This window comes from Coenobita brevimanus, chromosome 68, assembly GCF_032717465.1.
Source record: "Coenobita brevimanus isolate Jiangsu-jjx chromosome 68, ASM3271746v2, whole genome shotgun sequence".
Lineage (NCBI taxonomy): Eukaryota > Metazoa > Arthropoda > Malacostraca > Decapoda > Coenobitidae > Coenobita > Coenobita brevimanus.
This window is the reverse complement of record NC_137021.1, coordinates 12286440-12303794: the sequence shown is the minus strand read 5'-3', so window position 1 is coordinate 12303794 and position 17355 is coordinate 12286440.

Genomic DNA, 17355 nt, shown 5'->3' with positions numbered 1-17355 from the left:
CTTCTCGTTTCTTCCTGTCCCTTTTATTTCACCCCATTCTTCTCCCTATCACGACTCCCCTCCCCCCCTCCCAGTTCCTCTTCCCTTTCTCTCCTCTCCCTTCCTCTTCCCCCTCCCAGTTCCTCTTCCCCCTCCCCTCCCTCTAGTTGTTCCTCTCGCTCCCTCTAGTTGTCCCTCTCGCTCCCTCTAGTTGTCCCTCTCCCTCCCTCTAGTTGTCCCTCTCCCTCCCTCTAGTTGTTCCTCTTCCTCCCTCTAGTTGTTCCTCTCCCTCTCACCTTCCTCTCATTTTCCCTGCCAATCTTTCTTCCTCCCTTTCCTCCTCTTCCACTCCACGTCCCTCTCCCTCTCTTCCACTCCATGTCCCTCTCCCCCTCCATCTCACAACTGTTCCTATCACTCTTGCCTCCTTTTCCCTCCCTGTTCCTCTCCATCCCTCCTTTCTAGTTCCACTCCTCTCCCTTCTTGTCCCTCTTCCCCCTTCTTCCTTCCTCCTCCTCCCCTCATCTGCCTCTCTGTCCCTCCCCGTCCCTCCCCTTTCTTCCTTCCTCCCCCTCCCCTTTCTTCCTTCCTCCCCCTCCCCTTTCTTCCTTCCTCCCCCTCCCCTTTCTTCCTTCCTCCCCCTCCCCTTTCTTCCTTCCTCTCCCTCCCCTTTCTTCCTTCCTCTCCCTCCCCTTTCTTCCTCTTTTCCTCTCCCTCCCCTTTCTTCCTCTTTCCCTCCCCCTCCCCTTTCTTCCTCTTTCCTTCCCCCTCCCCTTTCTTCTTCTCTTTCCTTCCCCCTCCCCTTTCTTCCTCCATCTCCCTCTCACTCCTTCAACCTCTTGCTTCCTCCCTCCCTCTCCCCCTCCTCCTTCCCTCCTCCTCCTACCTCCCTCCCTCTCCCCCTCCTACCTCCCTCCTCCTCCTCCTCCTTCCTTCCCCCTCCCCTTCCTTCCTCCCCCTCTCCCCTTCCTCCCCCTCTCCCCTTCCTCCCCCTCTCCCCTTCCTCCCTCCCCCCTTCCTTCCTCCCTCCCCCCTTCCTTCCTCCCTCCCCCTCCCCCCTTTCCAACCTCCCTCCCCCCCTCCCCCTTTCCTACCTCCCGCCCCCTCCCCCCTTTCCTACCTCCCGCCCCCTCCCCCCTTTCCTACCTCCCTCCCCCTCCCTCTTCTTCCTATCTCCCCTCTCCCCCTCTTACCTCCCTCCCTCTCTCTCTTACCTCCCTCCCTCTCTCTCTTACCTCCCTCCCTCTCTCTCTTACCTCCCTCCCTCTCTCTCTTACCTCCCTCCCTCTCCCCCTCCTCCCTCCCTCCCTCTCCCCCTCCTACCTCCCTCCCTCTCCCCCTCCTACCTCCCTCCCTCTCCCCCTCCTTCCTCCCTCCCTCTCCCCCTCCTTCCTCCCTCCCTCCCTCCCCTCCTCCTCCCCTCCCTCTCCCCTCCTTCCACCCGCCCTCTCCCCCTCCCTCCCTCCCTCTCCCCCTCCTTCCTCCCTCTCCCCCTCCTTCCTCCCTCTCCCCCTCCTTCCTCCCTCTCCCCCTCCTTCCTCCCTCCCTCTCCCTCTTTCCCTCTTACCTCCCTCCCCCTCCTTTTTCCTCCCCCTCGTTCCTCCCTTCTTCTCCCCCTCGTTCCTCCCTTCTTCTCCCCCTCCTTCCTCCCTTCTTCTCCCCCTCCTTCCTCCCTTCTTCTCCCCCTCCTTCCTCCCTTCTTCTCCCCTCCTTCCTTCTTCCTCCTTCCCCCTTCATCCTCCCTCCCCCTTCCCCCTTCATCCTCCCTCCCCCTTCCCCCTTCATCCTCCCTCCCCCTTCCCCCTTCATCCTCCCTCCCCCTTCCCCCTTCATCCTCCCTCCCCCTTCCCCCTTCTCCCTTCTTCCTCCCACCCCCTCCTTCCCCCCTTCCCCCTCCCCCTTCTTCCTCCCTCTCCCTCCCCCGTTCTTCCTCCCTCTCCCTCCCCCGTTCTTCCTCCCTCTCCCTCCCCCGTTCTTCCTCCCTCTCCCTCCCCCCTTCTTCCTCCCTCTCCCTCCCCCGTTCTTCCTCCCTCTCCCTCCCCCTCCCTCCCCCGTTCTTCCTCCTTCTCCTTCCCCCGTTCTTCCTCCCCCGTTCTTCCTCCCCCTCCCTTCCCCTTTTTCTTCCCCCTCCCTTCCTCTTTTTCTTCCCCCTCCCTTCCTCTTTTTCTTCCCCCTCCTTCCTCCCTCCTTCCCCCTCCTACCCCCTTCCCTTCTTCCCCCCTTCCCTTCTTCCCCCCTTCCCTTCTTCCACCCTTCCCTTCTTCCCCCCTTCCCTTCTTCCCCCCTTCCCTTCTTCCCCCCTCCCTCTTCTTCCCCCCTCCCTCTTCTTCCCCCCCTCCCTCTTCTTCCTATCTCCCCCTCCCCCGTTCTTCCTCCCTCCTCCTCCCCCTTTTTCTTCTCCATCCCTTCTCCTTCAGAAAAAGAATTTAACCCCTCCCGCCTGGCCCCACTAACATTTATTCCGAATATCATTTAACAGCCGTTCCGAAACTTCTCCCGCGGGATAGGTTGGGGCATAAGAGGAACGTTTGGCAGTGGGGGGGTGGCCATGGTGCTTGAGAGAGAGAGAGAGAGAGAGAGAGAGAGAGAGAGAGAGACTTATTTGTACCAAGTGTCATTTTCGTTCTACTATCAGACATAAGTTTTGACATTACTGTTGTTATTTTCCCTAAAGGAGGTTATGTGGTTAGAATCATATCCTCCCTGTCTCTGGAGGGATGTAGCCGTTCTTTCTTTATTTCTTTTATTTTCATTCTTTCTTTTTACTCTTCAGCCCACCTGTTAGCATAATTTTTGAGGTGCTCACTAAAAATTCACAGAAGAATGGGTGCTTATGCTTGCCTGAGATTGCGTGATGATTAAGACAGTGATGGACCTAATGATGGTGATGATTATGCTAATGATGATGCTGATGAGTATGATGATGATGACGATAATGATGCTAATGGTGGTGGTGATGATGATGATGATGATGATATTGATGAAATGGTGGTGGTGGTGGTGTAGATAATGATGACTGAAGTGTTGATGGTAGTGATGATGATGCCTTTAATGTCGTTATGATGATGCCTTTAATGTCGTTATGATGATGCCTTTAATGTCGTTATGATGATGATGACTGCCATAGTGGTGGTGGTCGTTATGATGATGATGACGTAGGGATGTTCCGTGTGCCAACTGTCGATTACTGAGATTGCATAATGGGTGTGCACTTTAACTAGAGCGTTACAGTGTCATGCCCCAGAAAATGTCAGGCACCGGGCTCTCTTTCTCTTACTGTCACCTTCCTTATCTTTACACCTTTTATTTCATCCCTTGACTCATTATTATTATTATTATTATTATTATTATTATTATTATTATTATTATTATTATTGCAGTTTCCAGACGATTTTATTCAGCTTTTGAGGGACTTTTAGAACTGGAGAGGTTAGATTTACCATTTATTTTTTAACCTTTCAGTACGAGGCATCTCTCAAATCTATTTAAATCTGTGGTAGTATCGTGAATAAAGTAAGAAACCACATTATCTCTGTGATGGAGTTAACCTAAGCGCTATAATCTCTTAGGCACCGCTTCCCTACTTATGTATTTTTTATGGATGGCTTGTTAATTTGCTCTTGTACTGTATGGGTTCAGTCGAGATTCTTTTCCACAGTCCCGAAGCTGTGTCAGAACCTGTTGAGATTTTGCCAGCCTGACATGGAGTATGCAGGCGAGTTGGAAGGCATGTAACTTCGCTTCATTACGTAGTTCTGAACCTCTGACGCGTCAAAGGAGTATTAACCACAAGTGTAAATCCCAGAAATTGTATTAAGACACACAGAAAATCCTTTGGCTTCCTTGAACGCCCTTGGATGTATTATTTGGAGCAACAGGAATAGGCGATTTATCCTGCTGTGGGAAATCCTATGACCTCTGTTTCTACGCGGTCGTTATTATGGATGATCTTGCTTTTATATTCTCGGTTTATATTCAGCCGAGTGAAATCCTTTAAAAAGAGTGTCTTAACCTTTCAGCTGATGAGTGCAGTTAGGTAAATCATTCAGACGATTACACTGCGCAGTTGACCCACGTGCGGTGTGGTACGGTGAGGATCTGTCCTTTCTCCCCTTGGGGCGAAGATACGATTAAATGTGTGTGTTTGGATGAGTAAATTGGGAGTGTGTCGTCCTGTCTCGGCTACCTCCCTTTGTTTGGGGGAAGCACCCTAGGTATGTAGATAGATAGATAGATAGAAATATTAACATGAAAGTCAAAGGTTTAGTTGCAGAGAAGGGTACGTGGGAGGGGAATCACTTGCCTGGTAGTGTTCATCTCGTCCATCTTAGAGACACTATCGCTCGTACACATGCAATCCCTTGGTGTATAATTTTGCATTTTTGAAGCTATTGTTAATTTTAAATATCTCCGTAGTTAATGATATGTTTGTTGCCGTTATTATTCCTGTATTATTACTGCCGGTATTTTATTAATACTGTATTATTATTATTATTATTATTATAGTGATAATAGTTCTCTCTTCTAATAGTTGCTGTCGCTAGTTTTTTTTTTTTTTCTGCATGTCAGGGTATTTTGCTGCCATGTTTTTTCTAAGGTGTCCGTGTACTGTGTGTGTGTGTGTGTGTGTGTGTGTGTGTGTGTGTGTGTGTGTGTGTGTATCAGTTTGCTTAAGCGAGGGTGTGGATGTTGCTCCTCATGTTCCGTGTGTGTGTGTGTGTGTGTGTGTGTGTGTGTGTGTGTGTGTGTGTGTGTGTGTGTGTGTGTGTGTCAGTTTGCTTACTTATGCGAGGGTGTGGATATAGCTCCTCATGTTCCGTGTGTGTGTGTGTGTGTGTGTGTGAGAGAGAGAGAGAGAGAGAGAGAGAGAAAGAGCGAGCACGTAGAACTTCATCATCTTGTACTGGAGTTTTTTATCATTTTTCAAAGCACTTTCAACCTCATCGTTTTTCGCCACCGAGGTATAGTTTCACTTCTGGTCAACTTTTTTTTATTTTTTCATTTAGTATTTTCTCATTTTTATTACCTTTTTTTTTTTTTTCTTTTTTTTTGGGGGGAGGAGGGATTGCAAATCAGATTTTTCCCTTATGTGCTCTGATATATTGCTGTTGTATTTTTCACTGACCTTTTCTTCAGTTGTACTCTCTCTCTCTCTCTCTCTCTCTCTCTCTCTCTCTCTCTCTCTCTCTCTCTCTCTCTCTCTCTCTCATCTTAGCAGCCTCTGTATTATCCTTTTGTACCCATTTGTATGCCCTCCTGCTCCCTAATTCTCTGTGACTGCTGGTAGGGTTAATAGGGCGCTGGGAACTACACCTCCCTTAAGGTTGATATTCCCACGTATTCTCTCCAGGCATTTCGACCCTGTGGGAGTCGGGGGCTTCGGGGGCAAGGAAGGCGCAACCCACCCCAAGCCACACTCCGGAATGTAACCCACTAGCGGATTACGAGTTAATTCTCGCTAATTCCGGGTTGAAATGCGGCGTGTGTATGCGTGTGGGTTTTTTACTCTTTATTTTGCCCTGACTTCTTTTGTGCTTGGATTGGATGTATATTTTCTTTGATGTCTTCATTGGTCTCTGTCTGTTCGCTGTCTCCATTGGTCTCTGTCTCTGTGTTCGTCTTTTCTGAATACTGCATCTGTTTTCTGTTAATTCTAGTCTGTCTGTCTGTGCACCTGTTTCCTGTTTTTCAGATCTTCACATTTTCTCCATCTGTGCCTGTCTGTATGCGTGTTCCTCGCATGTGTTGAATTCCCTACCTGTATTTTTTGTTTCCGTCTGTGTCCGTCTGTTCTGTCATGTGAAGATCTGTTTACTTTTATTTGATCCATCTGTCTGTGGTTTTCTGTATCTCGCTTGTTTGGAATGATTATCTCTTCATCTCCACCGGGTTGTCTGCCTCGGTTTCTTGTTTGTTTTAATTTGTAAGGTGGTCATTAACCTCTGTCTTTTAGTCTTTCTCCTTCCAAATATCTGTTTTCATTAGGTCTTCGTCGGTCTTTGGCTTTTTATCTGTATGTTATTCTGAATCTCCGTAGGTCTGTGTTTGTTTCTCTCCTTTTTTGTTGGGGGGGGGGGAGGGCTAGTCTCCTTAGGTCCCCGTCTGTGTGTGTGTTTCTGAGTTTTGCTTTTATTGTCTGCTTTCTTTAATGTCAATATGTGTGTGTCTGTTGGGGTATGTCTTTTACCTATATGTTACTGGATGAAACAGGCCAAGCATTCAGTATATCCAAGGGGGGAAAGATGGGAATGACCTTTATCCTGCTATGGACTGTTTATTTGTATGGATGGTTTTCATTTTGGGATGAGACAGAAAATTTTGAAGGCAGAATGATGACTGTATGGAAGTGTGGCCCATTTTTGCCAAGCGCTTTGATGAGAGTTTGTGCAGTATTTTTTCTTTGTTCTCTCTCTGCATATTACTCACCCGTGTTCTGAGACTCCGTGGGTGGAATGGATGATGATGATGATGATGATGATGATGATGATGATGATAATGATGGGAGGAGGAGAATAATGTGGAAGAATAGTTAGGGTAGTGGTGATGTGGAAGCATTGATATGATGATGATGATGTGGAAGCGTAGTTAGGATGATGATGATAATGGTGATGATGGTGATGATGATGATGATGATGGTGATGTTGATGTGGAAGCATGGTTAGGATGATGATGATGTGGAAGCATAGTTAGGATGATGATGATGATAACTGAGGTTGCTGTCGTCCTACACATCGGTCTTTCCTGTGTGCTTTTGCATTACTCACCACATTCCAGGCCTTCCCCATCATTACCCCTTTCTTTCCTTCCCCTGTCTTTCTTTCCCCTGTCTTTCTTTCCCTACCTAATTTCACATCCTCTGTTTCCCTCTTTCTTCTGTGTGTGTGCTTTTTTCCGGTCACAGTCTTTCCCTGCCTGATGTACACAGTCTCCACAAAAGTATCTCAATACAGAGGGTTTGATGAGATTAAACCTGGGCGATGTATCTCTATTTCGGTGTGTTTGCTAACTCTGGGTAACTATAAATGTAATCTCATAGCTTTTTGTACCACTTTAATGGGTGGCGTATAGGAAGATGATGATGATGATGATGATGAGGCCTCAAGCACGTCTTAATTGTAAACTCGATGGACTACAAGCTTAATTTGCCCTTTTCCCACAGTCCACCATCCTTTTTCGGGGGTAGGGAAGTAGATGGGGGATGTTTGTATAACCAGGCAGTTGAATCGCTCAGTTATATACTTGCCACCACATGAAGGCATCCATCTCCAGCCCCGACGTGAAGGAAGGTGACATAATTTTATCTTCTCGATATTCGTAATTTCTGTGTGGATATAATTCATACAAAATATACTAAGGTACAGCATTACAAAATACGACTACATCATGTTTTCTGGAATGTAATGCTAAGGAAGAGCAACCATACATTTTGTAGCAACTGTACAGAAAGTAGCAAAAGTTCGTTGACACTACTTTACCAGGTGTGACAGTCAAGTTGGTACATGACCTACATTTGTGATAGTAATATGAAGCAAACAACGAAAGAGTATGAGAAGGAAGGATACACTGTCTTTTGAGGAGGAATAAGAAATATGGAAAGCAGGACATTGCTGGAAGAGGACTGCCGGTGAATTTTTGCCCATGGCTGTGTGTGTCCTCCTCACCTTCTTTCTGCTCCCTCAGTCTTCCCTCTCCCACCTCCACTCCCCCCCCCACCACCTGCCTCCACTCCCCCCCCATGTAGAGGTACTGTAATCAAGGTGTCCGTGTGTGTGGCGTTGTGTGTCTGTGTGAGCGTCAGGTGGGTGTTAGCCTCGTCTCTGCTCGTCTCTGTTCAGCTCTGCGTTACCTCCAGCCATTGCTTGTTACCCATTTTTTTTTTTTTTTTTTCACAAGTAGTGTTCAAGACGGTGCCTGGTATGGATGGGTCTTGTGGTCGTCAGTCATCTTTCATCATCAACAATCATCATCATCATCATCATCAACAATCATCATCATCATCATCATCAACAATCATCATCATCATCATCCCTGGCGTTAATAGAGTTTTTTATTGTCTTTATATGTTTGCCCTCGTAGATGAAATGCAGTTATCATCATCATTACCATCAGCGTTATTCTTCAGTTTTATTATTTTCCAAACAAATCCGACATCATCTCTCACTCTGCTCAGTTGACGCCAAAGAGTAGGCTAAACAGAAACTGACCATAATCTGTTTGTACCACTGGTTTTTAGCTAAGGAGGGTCTACAATTGTCACAGAATCCGTTTTGAATACTATCTACTCTTGTGGATTTTCTCATACACCGATATCCACGTCTTTCTTGTTTCCCAGCCTTTCTTCCGTTTGTCAGTTCCCACATGTTCTGCCCTTTTCCATGCATTTTCCGGTCGTTTCTCTATTAAAATTAGAGTTGGTAGGATCCAAGTAGAGAGAGAGAAAATGGCAGAAACTGAAGAAAATCAAAATATCAACTAAGAATGGACTATAAATCTCCTCATTCATCGTCCAAGCCCTCTGATATACACTACACCCGTATTATATTTCCACTTGATACTTTCGCTGCTATGAATACACTTAGTTTGTGAGTTTATACAGCTGAACGACATCCCTAGCAGTCATGTGGGCAAAAGCTGTCTCATTTACCAGGCAGACACGATAGAATTCAGTGGTTCATTGGTTCTTACTTCCTATTTGATTCCTTCTTGCTGAGGTAAATTTCCGAGTTTTCTTTGCATCCTATTTAGTCTCTTCATTTTCATAATTAAAATTTCTCTCTCTCTCTCTCTCTCTCTCTCTCTCTCTCTCTCTCTCTCTCTCTCTCTCTCTCTCTCTCTCTCTCTCTCTCTCTCTCTCTCCACACACACACACACACACACACATTTGGTTTCCTTTGTCAGTATTATCTGCCCTGACATGGAGTTCAACTTTCCTCAGTATGTGCGCTTAAGACCTAAAATGCGAGTGTGTGTGTGTGTGTGTGTGTGTGTGTGTGTGTGTGTGTGTGTGTTCTTTCACAGATAACGGCGAAAGCATGTGAACTCGAGACGTAGAGGAGGAGGAGGACGAAGACGGGGAGGGGGACGAGGACGAAGACGAGGAGGAAAAAGAAGTGTGATGGAGCAGTGGGAGATGGCAATGAGAATGAGCTGGTGGAGGGGTAATCAGTGAAGGGAGAAGAGTACAAGGATGAAGTACAAGTAATAAAATGTAAACAAAAGACGATGATGAGTACAGAAACATGCAGAGACTAAACACAGCGGGGATGGGTGGTATGAACGGAAAGGGAAAAGGAAGTATGGGCAAGACTGTCTAGTGCACAAGTATAAAATAGTTGTAGACGGAATGCGATTAGGAAAACGAGCTATAGAGGGGACAAATTTACTAGCGAAAGTGAGAGGAGAAGGAGGAGGAAGACTGATGAGGGCGTAATAGTGAGGAAACAGATGAAGAGGTGGGAGGAATGGAGAAAGGAAGGGAGCGGGGATGGATAGAGGAGAAAAAGTGAGGAGAGGTCGTTGGGAGCGGGAAGGAAGAGAGAAGGAAGACGGAGAAAAGAATGTAATGGGCAAGCAGAAAACAAGATGGGGTGGAATTAGAGGGAAACAGAGGAGAGAAGACGACGACAATGTGGATTTTTGGAAGGGTGGGTTAAGAGAAGAAGGGACGAAAGGATACTGGAAGAAGAGAGAGATTGGAGAGGAAGGGTAAATGGGATGTGAGAGAAGTGAATGGTAAAGGAAGGAGGGAGGGATGATGATGATGATGATGAAGATTGATTTTTTTTGTTGCCCCAGTTTCATCTGGACGCGAACCCAGTGGACAGTAGAATGAAGTTTGCCTCCTCCCAGTTATCTAATACTGCTCATTGCGAAAGTAGGAGAGGAATTGAGTGACGTTTTCATACCTGGTTACGTTGGTGCCACCGCATGAAGGCATCCGTTTTCAGCGCCTGGTAGGACATAGCGAGAGAGAGAGAGAGAGAGAGAGAGAGAGAGAGAGAGATGAAGGGAGGAGGAAGGGACTAGGAGGAAAAACGAAGAATGAGGAGGTGGGAAGACGGGAGAGAAGGGATGGAAAGAGAGAGGAGGGAGGGTACAGAGGGAAAGGGAAACAGAGATTGTGGGAGTAGGGTTGCCGGGGTGGGAGGGGAGGGGGGGAGAAAGGGAAGGGCTGAGGGCATGAGAGTGATGGTGATGGAAGAGGGGGAGATAAAGAGGGCGGGAGGGTGACCACAGAAGATAGTAACCCATCCGCCGCATCACCCTTCCTCTACCATCTCTTTCCCTTCACCCCTCATTCCATTCTCTCTCTCTCTCTCTCTCTCTCTCTCTCTCTCTCTCTCTCTCTCTCTCTCTCTCTCTCTCTCTCTCTCTCTCTCATCCCATTTCTTGTATCAGCTTTCTCTCATTTCTTTTTCTCTCTTCATCCCACGTTTGTCTCTGCATCTTCTGTCCTTTCCCTCGTCAAACTTCTGTACTCATCATCTGTATTTATCATTTTACTTCCATCCCTCTCTCCACTCCATGTTCATCTGATAATTTCTTACCATTCCTTCCTTCCTTCCTTCCTTCCATTCCTTTCCTTTCCTTCTTTCCTTTCCATCATCACTGTCCTTCCTTTCTTTCTTCCTTCCTTCTCTACTTACCCATCATTCATCCCAGTATCATTCATTTTTCATTATCTATCCAAGTAGTATCGCTCACCTGCCTTATCAACCTTCTCCTTCATCCCTCTCTACCCATTTTTCGTCCCTCCTTCTCCGTCTCCTCCTCCAAGTATACTTTTTCTCGTATCCTTCCCTTCTTCCTTCAGTTAGTCACTCTTGAAAGCCTAAATAATGAGTGAATGGATGGGTGGTCCAGTTTAGATGAACACTTACTATATATTAATATGGTGTGTGTGTGTGTGTGTGTGTGTGTGTGTGTGTGTGTGTGTGTGTGTGTGTGTGTGTGTGTGTGTGTGTGTGTGTGTGTGTGTGTGTGTGTGCGCGCGCGTGTGTGTGTGTGTGTGTGTGTGTGTGTGTGCGTGTGTGCGCGTGTGCGTGTGTGCGTGTGTGTTTACTTCTTGTTCCGTGACCCTGCCCCCAACATGTTCAGTATAAACAGTAGGAGTAAAAATAGGATGATGATGATGATGGTGGTGACGATGATGATGATGATGATGGTGGTGGTGGTGTTGATGATAATGGCGATGATAACGATGATGATGATGATGATGATTGAGGACTGAGGATGAGGAGGATGGTGATGAATTTGAAGCTACCTTTTTATTTCCCTTCTCTGTTGGCCATGTTTCTCCTCTCCCCAACATCTGTCCTTTCCCCTCCCACCCTTCCCATCTGCCCATCTCCCTGTCTTCAATGCCCACTTTGCCATTTCTTCATTCGATATTTTACTCACTAGTCTCTTCACTTCTTTCGTTCACTAGTCTCTTCACGCCTTTTATATTTCTCTTTTTTTTCACTCCCTGTTGTTACGTCCTGTTTGCGCACTTATAATTTTCCGTCTCATTTTTATTTTTACTTTTCTCAGTTTTCCATTCCAAGCAGAAATTTTTATTACATGTATCCCATTTTTCAGTCCCACACTTCCGTTCTTCTATTGCCCACATTCTCTCCACTTCTGTCTCTCATTTTTCAACGTTCATTTCCCTTCTCTCATTTTCCATCTTCTTCCTTTCCTTAATTTCACTTATTTCCATTTTCACATTCTCTTCATTTTTCCACGCGTCTCTCCACTTCTCAGCTTCCTGCCACCCATCACTCTTTCTCCATTTCTTACATTTCCCTATCTTATCTCTCCCTTCCATATGCACTCCCATCTTTACTCAGCATTAATTTTCCTGTGTCCCATTACATGATTCTTTTTTTCATCTTTTTCTTCACCCCAATCGTATCTCCCTCCATGTTTTTTCATATTTCATGTTCCCCTTTTTCCTTTTTTCTTATTTTCATTCCGTCATCCTGGCTCTTTCTACACTTTCCTTCTGCGTCCTTGCTTTTTTGTTTTTTAATTTATTACCGTCCATTCCTCATCCTAGCGCTTCCTCACTTCTCTCCAAGGCTCATCTCTCTCACTTCTTCCATCTCCCTCCCACCCTTTTCCTTCGCTCTCAGTTTTCTTTGATCTTAGTCCCATCCCTTTCCTAATTTTGCATTAGCCATAACTCTATACCTCATTGTTCATATTTCCTCCTTTTGTATCTCTTTCTTTCTCTCATATTCTTTCCATCTTTTCCTTTTCCCCATCCCTCCTTCCCGTCTTTTCTTCATCTCTCCTCTACCTTCATTCTTTATCCCTCATATAACTCCATTCGTTCCTCCATCCACCCCTTTCCTTCGCAATTCCATCCCATCCTTCACCCCCGTCTTTCTTTGTACCCCACCTGTTTCCTTCAGCCTTCCTGCCCTCCTTCCTTCCCATATCTGTCTTCACTTGCCGTCCCTCACTCGCCACGTTCCTTCGTTTTCTTCTTTGCAGTCGTTCCTTAGCATCCCTTTTCTTTCTCCATCACATTTCCTTCACTTTCCTCCATACCTTCCTTCACGTTCTTCCATCCCTCCCTCCACTTCCCTCCATCCCTCCCTCCACTTCCCTGTTCCTTTTCGTCCCATCCCTTTCTTTCACTCTCCGACTCCCTCCCCTACCTCACCCTTCCTCCTTCCCACCCCACCCCAGTCCGCGGAACCTCTCTTCTTAAATTGTAAAGGGAAGGTAAATACCCCTATTGTCAAACTCCTGTAGTAGAGAGAGAGAGAGAGAGAGAGAGAGAGAGAGAGAGAGAGAGAGAGAGAGAGAGAGAGAAAGCTAATAGTGTAGGTACTGTCTTGATTTTACATTATTTACATGGAAAAAATAACACCCACATAATAAGAGGATAAAACACTATTGGCCCCACTTGGACCCTCTTCAGGTAGACACTTGTATCTTCTTAATAAACGCAATTTTTCGTATGTGGGTGTAATTCTGTCAAGTATACCCGGTGTAGTATGTACTATATAGTTAGTTAATGTTCTTCCGTACTTTTCTTTCATCCCTCTCCCCCCCCTTCCCCTCCTCCTCTCCGCTACCTCCCTAACTGCCTCCCCTTTCTGTCCTCTCTCTCTCTCTCTCTCTCTCTCTCTCTCTCTCTCTCTCTCTCTCTCTCTCTCTCTCTCTCTCTCCCCCCCTCCCCATCCTCCCCTTCCCCATCCTCCCCCTCCCCATCCTCCTCCCTTCCCCATCCTCCCCCCCTCCCCCTCCCTTCTCCCTCGACTTCCTTCATACTTCTTCCCCTTCTCTCCCATCTCCTTCACCCTTTTCCTTCCCATCCCCCATCCCCATCCCCATCCTCTTCCCCATCCCCATCCTCTTCCCCATCCCCATCCTCTTCCCCATCCCCATCCTCTTCCCCATCGTATCCCCCTTCTCATCCCCTCCCCATTTCCATCCCTCATCCTCATCCGCTTCCCATCTCCCATCCTCATCCGCTTCCCATCTCCCATCCCCAATCCCTCATCCCCACCCATACCTCTGTACACGGGTCACCCTGGCTGCCCTGTGACCTGATGTGACCTGACGCCGGAAGAGATCGTCACGCTAAGATTCCTGCCCGGCTGAGAATGACATTGAATGAGGAAGGAAGAATGGGGGAATGACCGGGGGGAGGGGGGCAGTGTAGGAATGTGGAGGGAGAAAGGTGAAGGAATGGAGGAAATGTGGAGGGATGGAGGAAATGTGGAAGGAGGAAAGTGGAAGGATGAAGGAAAGGTGGAGGAATGGAGGGAAAGTGGAGGGATGGAGGAAAATTGGAGGGAAGAAGATGGAGGAACGGAGGAAACGAGGTTGGAGGAAGGTGGAGGAATGGAGGAAATGTGGCGGGAGGAAGATGGAGGGATGAAGGACAATTGGTAGGAGGAAAGTGGAGGAATGGAGGAAATGTGGAAGGAGGAAGGTGGAGAATGGAGGAAATGTGGAGAGAGGAAGGTGGAGGAATGGAGGATATAGCCTACAGAAGGGGGAATGTAGAGGGAGAGTTGTGGAGATGAAGTATGGAGGAAGAAGGGTGAAGGAAAAGGATGGGAGGCCTTATGTCTTTACTATCCTTATCTTCAGCTCTTAAAATTAGACATCAGTGACGTAGTTTTCCTTGTAATAAACTGCCCTGTAAGAATCAGTATAATAAGTTTGTTGTTGATTGCATTCCCTTGCACTCCTTTGTACTCCTTTGACTCAGGAGGGAGAAATGTGTAAGGATATGAGAAATAAGGATGAAGGAATGGAAGAAAAAAGAGGAAGGAACGTGGAGAAAATAGAGGAATATGGGGGGAGAAGGAGAGGGAGGAGAGTGGAGGGATGAAATGAATGGAGGAAATGGAGAGAAGTAATGTGGAAGAAGGAATACTGACTGAGGGATGCGGCTGGGGAAATGCAGGGGATGGGGAGGTGTGCGCGGGATGGGGAGGAGTGCACGGGATGGGGAGGAGTGCACGGGATGGGGAGGAGTGCACGGGATGGGGAGGAGGGCACGGGATGGGGAGGAGGGCACGGGATGGGGAGGAGGGCACGGGATGGGGAGGAGGGCACGGGATGGGGAGGAGGGCACGGGATGGGGAGGAGGGCACGGGATGGGGAGGAGGGCACGGGATGGGAGGAGTGCATGGGATGGAGAGGAGTGCACGGGATCGGGAGGCGTGCACGGAATCGGGAAGCATCCAAGGAAATGGGAAGATTGCACCGGGTTCAACGGAGTGCACTGGAAATTAATGCACTGGTTGGGAGAAATTAAGTGGGTCTGAAGGAATGGACGGGATCGGGAGGAATGCATGGGTCGGGAGGAATGCACGAGGACGGGAGAAATGCGTGGGGTTAAGGAGAATGCACTACGAAGTATCTGACCCTGGTGTAAACACAGGATAAATAACTTCCGCATTGTGATTCCTGTGACATCCACGTACCGCACAGTGAGGTAATCGCACCTAATTTTCATCCTGTCACATTATTACTATGTACTCTTTTAGAAGGAAAATGTTCGCCTTTTTTTTTTTTTTTTTTTTTTTTTTTGACGAAATTTTGTTGTAAATCCTACGAAACGAAAAAAGGTGCCTGAATACTTCAAAATGCTGTCAATGAATGTGGACAATATAAAGTATGTTATGGCAATCATGTGAATTTATAGCTTTGAGCACATAGCGTGTAGAGTCTTATATGCACCAGCGGGGCAGTTGCATCAAGGTTGTATGGGATAATTGTGACCATGATATTAATGCATGTAATGGTGGTAATAATTGCTGTGAACACATTTCACAAACTGAAAACGACTAGCTAATGTTTTCTCTCAATTACGGGTACATTGAAGCAGTAACCAATAAGATCGTATGAGCGTATAAACCCCGACTGCGGGATGGAAAAGGGTGATTATGTTCTAGTGCGCTATCCAGGTAGTGGCCATGGCACAGTTTGAATCGGAAAACATTGCATATGATGATCACCTTTCTCGTAAAATAGAACCACAAAGTGCAGCCTGAGTTTCTGACTTCAAGGCGCCTGAGGTCCCAGACATTGATATTACATCTGCAGAGTATGATTATGTTCCTTTAATATTCTTCTTGCTACCGAATACACCAACTGCTATGAGCTCTGATACAACACATTAATGAAAGTCCTTGGCAACCCTCCCGCTCTAAAAGTCTCTTACATTGGATGACATCATCTGACGGTCGTAAGAATATAACAAAACAGAGGCTGAAGAAGTTAATTCGGCCAGCTGCATCATATCAAAGACCTGTTTGTTTTCATCTGATGGAACTGGGCCACTCAGAAATTGAATACTAAATTGTTGTTACATGAAAGCTGATGAGCCTTAATTTTGCAGTAAGAATGGATCCTTCTGGTTACCACACAAATCTGCCCGCCGTTATGACTACACTTGGCCAACAACTGCACTGAAAGGTTTTAGGGATCTTCTTCATGTAAAAAAAAAAAAAGAGAGAAAAAAAAAAAAACGCCTAGCACTTTTCCACTAAAGAAGAGCCACAGTTGCCTTGTCACGGAAACTGTTTGGGATTTACTGGTACGCCTGGTACTGTAGATGTTCCTCATATACAGGGTACAATAGATGTTTTGCACTTAACAGTTTTATTCTGCTTGAACGAATAACTGTTGAATAATTGTCCAGCGTTTCCGACAAATGAAGTAAATTAGTTTTTCTTCAGCCAAGTCATTAATTTCTGAAATGAAATTCTAGATTGCGGAGAGACGGTGACTTTTAAAATGACTTTTGTAGATTATGGAATTCATTACCTTTTAAACATTGCCTAGACAATTATTAACCTTCAAATCCTCACATAAACACATTTATGTTTAGAGTAATAGGCAGTTTAATGTAATTTTCACAAATGACGGCGGTAAATTATTTTTTTAGCCCTTTCCGGGTTGTTAAAAAAAGAAAGCCATTACAATCAGTGAAATATTAAGTCTTCCTCGTATTTCACGTAATTATAATAGTTTTTTTTTTCATTACAATATCTGTGTATTTTTTTTTTACTGGATTTTTTTTTCTCATTTCCCTGCGGGCTTCGAGAGCAGGCATTGGTGAGCGAGGAGGAGTCGTACATTTCCCCGTCCTTAGACTCTTTTAACCTTTTCACCATGATGACGTGCTCTTTATTATGTCCCTGTGATCACGAGTTTTATTCCCCTTAGACAAGACCTCTCATTGTGGAAAAGCTAACTGAGGCTCTTTTCTAATCCATCCAATTCGAGGCCTCTTTCCCAAGCTGAATAAAATCGTCTGGAGGTGGCAAGAATAGATTGCAAAAGATGTCATCAATCATGATATAGGTGCCGTACACACACACACACACACACACACACACACACACACAGCCCTTAAAAATTAAATAATTAAGTTAAAATAAGATCTTAATAATTCTTTCTGTACTCTCAACTTTATTTTTTTTTTTTTAATTGCTTTTGTATTATTGAGAGTTAAAGAATGAAGCTGAGAAGTTGAAGGTCTAACTGACGAGCATCATTAGTGCTTCGTACTCTGGTGATGCAGTTCTCTTAAATGCGTTTTCTCTATACACCGTTCTGGAACCTACCACTCCCATTAATAATACATGGATATAGGGTGCTGCTGCTGATGATGATGATGATGATGATGATGATGATGATGAGGAGGAGGAGGAGGAGGAGGAGGACGATGATGATGGTGACGAGAGATGATTGTGATGGATATGATATTAACGAGGATGGTGGTGGTGGTGGTGGTGGTGAAAACAATGATGATGATGATAACTAGAAGAATGTGTTACGCATGTCTTCACTGCGCCTTTAACGGTATTGAAAACCACGCGTGACTGACATTTGGAACTTTAATATCGACGTAGGCGT